This window comes from Tupaia chinensis, unplaced genomic scaffold (genome assembly GCF_000334495.1).
Source record: "Tupaia chinensis unplaced genomic scaffold, TupChi_1.0 Scaffold000682_1, whole genome shotgun sequence".
NCBI lineage: Eukaryota > Metazoa > Chordata > Mammalia > Scandentia > Tupaiidae > Tupaia > Tupaia belangeri.
This window is the reverse complement of record NW_006160205.1, coordinates 4445812-4448718: the sequence shown is the minus strand read 5'-3', so window position 1 is coordinate 4448718 and position 2907 is coordinate 4445812. Positions and strand designations below refer to the sequence as shown.

At 45.4% G+C, this 2907-nt stretch overlaps 1 pseudogene; it reads left to right on the top strand.

Annotated features, from left to right (window-relative positions):
- Positions 1 to 1299: 1299 nt before the first annotated feature.
- On the top strand, positions 1300 to 1707 carry LOC102472057 (protein BEX1-like; annotated as a pseudogene).
- The last annotated feature ends 1200 nt before the right edge of the window (positions 1708 to 2907 follow it).

Genomic DNA, 2907 nt, shown 5'->3' with positions numbered 1-2907 from the left:
GCCTACAGGGGAGTCCAGTGATGTAGCCATTAGGCCATCGGCTGGTTCCCCAAATTTTTTATCTTTTTATGGCCAGACGGCACATGTACCACCAGAGAGCGAGAACTCACCAATGGGGTGTGTTCATGCCACAATCCTTTCTTCTCAGTTTCTCCATCCGTCCAGGACCACAGGTACATACGCACATGTACCTGCTGAGTTTTTCAAGTCAGCAGGGCCAAGATTCAAACTATGGTTCACCATGTAGAATCCAGCTTTCTATGCTCAGCACTTAAACACTGCACTACAGGGCTGGCCCAATACTTTTTCTAAGAAAACAATTACTTATTTTATCATTATTATTTTTTAAGAGAGATTTTTGCTATAGGGAAGAGACAAACACAGAGACAGAAAGTGAGAAATCACCCCCAGGAGGGATGGCCATGCCACAGTCTCTTCTCCTCCATTCTCCTCTTGGGGTTTTGGGCACATATGCACAAACACCCAGGATCATTATTATTATTTTTTAATTTGCTACAGGGTATGTTCACTCACGAGAGAGAGAGAGAGAGAGAAATCAAGCTTCCAGGTCCGGGACTCGGAACTGCAGTCAGCCATATGGGAGTCCAGCTCCCCAACCACCACTCCCCCTGCTGGCCCCCAATACTTATTTTGATGAAAGTCGCCTGTGTACCAGAGATAGAGGTCTGAGTTATCTGGACAGAGCATTATTATTTTGCTGTAGGGCTTGTGTGTTCACCAGAGACAGACAGAGACAGAAAGAGAGAGAGAAAGTAAGAAATCACCCCCGATTTCTGATTTCCATTTTCCTCTAGGGACTTTGGGTACACATGCATATACACCTGGCATGTTTCCCAAGCCACTGGGTCTAGGACTCACACAGTGCTGTGGGCCGTGTGGGATCCAACTGCTTTAACCACTGCGCCGATGGTTGACCTGAAAATAAGGATTTATTTGTTTGTGGAGAGACAGGAGGAGAAGGTAGAGATGAAGACAACAGAGAGTTTTGTCAATCCACCTTGTCTCATGAGTTGGTCTTAAGTCTCATAGAGAACAGCAGATATAGTTAAGAGCCCAAGAAGTTCCTTAAAACACATAATACTGGCAAACTCCCCTACCTCACTCCAGCATCAGAAGCAGCAGTTGCTGCCTTCTCAGCAGTACCTGCTCCTGGTGACCCCCGAGGATGTCCGGGCCGAGGGCAGGCATGAGAAGTAGGAGACGGTGGGGGAACTAATCTAAGAGGCCAAGTGTCACAGCAGCGCCCCTCACAGGAGGAGGAAACCCTGAGGATAGGCCCAGGAGTAATGGAGTCCAAAGAGGAACAAGTGTTAAAAAATCTCGATGAGGAAAATGGCAACAAGGAAGATGAATGAAAAAATGAAAAAATGAAAACGAGGCAGATGCTAATAAAGGAGAGCAGGTGGCCCTCCCTTTGGAAACTGGCGAGCACTGTGCACCTAGAGGAAATCGTAGGTGGTTCCGCGTTAGCAGCCCGTCCTACAGTGTAGATGGGATTCCTTACAGAGGCTGAGAGTGCCTCAGGCGAGGATGAGGAAAGAGAATATGGAGAGGTGTGGGGAGGAGGTGAGACATCTGATGGAAAAGCTGAGGGAAGAGCAGTTGAGTCATAGTCTGTGGGCAGTTAGCATTGACCCCTCCCCTCCCCACCAGGACCATCTTGACGTGTTTTGCCTTATGCCCTGAATCCTCCTGTCTTCCCTTCGTAAGGAGACCCTGCTTCCTAAACTAACATATTCCAGATGTGCCTTTGTTATAAGTCTTTTGGTGTTACTTGTTTCTTATGGGTCTCCCATTACCAGTTTCTAATTGAACATTATGTTTTTGATCCAGTTTGTAAGTCTGTCAGCAGAGGGATTTTATCTCTTGCATGAAAAGATGTTCATTATAAATTGTGAAGTTAATAAAGCAATTTTAAAAATAAAACAAATTCCAGTAGTACCTTGTACACCAAGTGGATAGTTTGGGACCTCACTGATTGGGTTCAACAGCCTAGGGAACTGTCTCCCATACTGATGTTTGAATGTGGGCAGCATGGAGGAGGAGGGGTGCCGAGGAACATCGGCATAGCAATGGCAGGGCTACCAAATGCTCACAGATGCAACTGGAAAGTTTAGAGTCTGGGAACCCTCCGTAGATAGCTGGACTGTGACTTCCATGAGGAGGCCAAGATGCAAGAACCACAGGGAGGCTCAAGTCCTGCCATAGGAGGTAAGAGGCAGCATGTTTGGGAGTGAACTTTTGACCTACAGGCTGGCGAATGCATGGAGGTCACGTACATACGCCTCACCTCAAAGGCTCTATGCAAGCCAGAGTCTTTTATTTTGATTTCCCCTTCCAGCGAACTCTAAGCCTGACCATTTAAAGTATTTTGGGCCCTAATGAAAAAAAGGGAAGATATAAGTATCCATGATCTTTCAAATCCTCATTTTGCTACCAAGCCTGGTGTTTCTCATTACGGCTTTGCAGACTGGTAGAAAATAGATTTTGTGCTGTGTAAATTATTTGGAATTTCTGTCTCTGGCGGAGAAGCCAAGCTGATTCTTCAAGGATGTTTTATGCCAGTCCATTAGCACAGACTCCTTACTGATGAGCCAATAAGGCGTCCCCTGCCACAGCCTTGTAATGAAATCTCCTAATTCATAATTAATATTCAGGTAAAGCACCACCACATTAATCTGATTTCCCTCCCATGGTAATTGGTGTTTAATTTCTATTTTATTAGCCAGGATTGGTAAATCTTAGGAGATGCTGGTTCCAGGCATTTGTTTGAAAAGGCTGCTGTGTTCCTCAGTGTCCATAAGTTAATGATATCTTTCAGCAAACAGGGAAGCTTAAAATATTGGGTCATCAGGAAAGTCACAATGCATTTTTGCATAGAAAAAC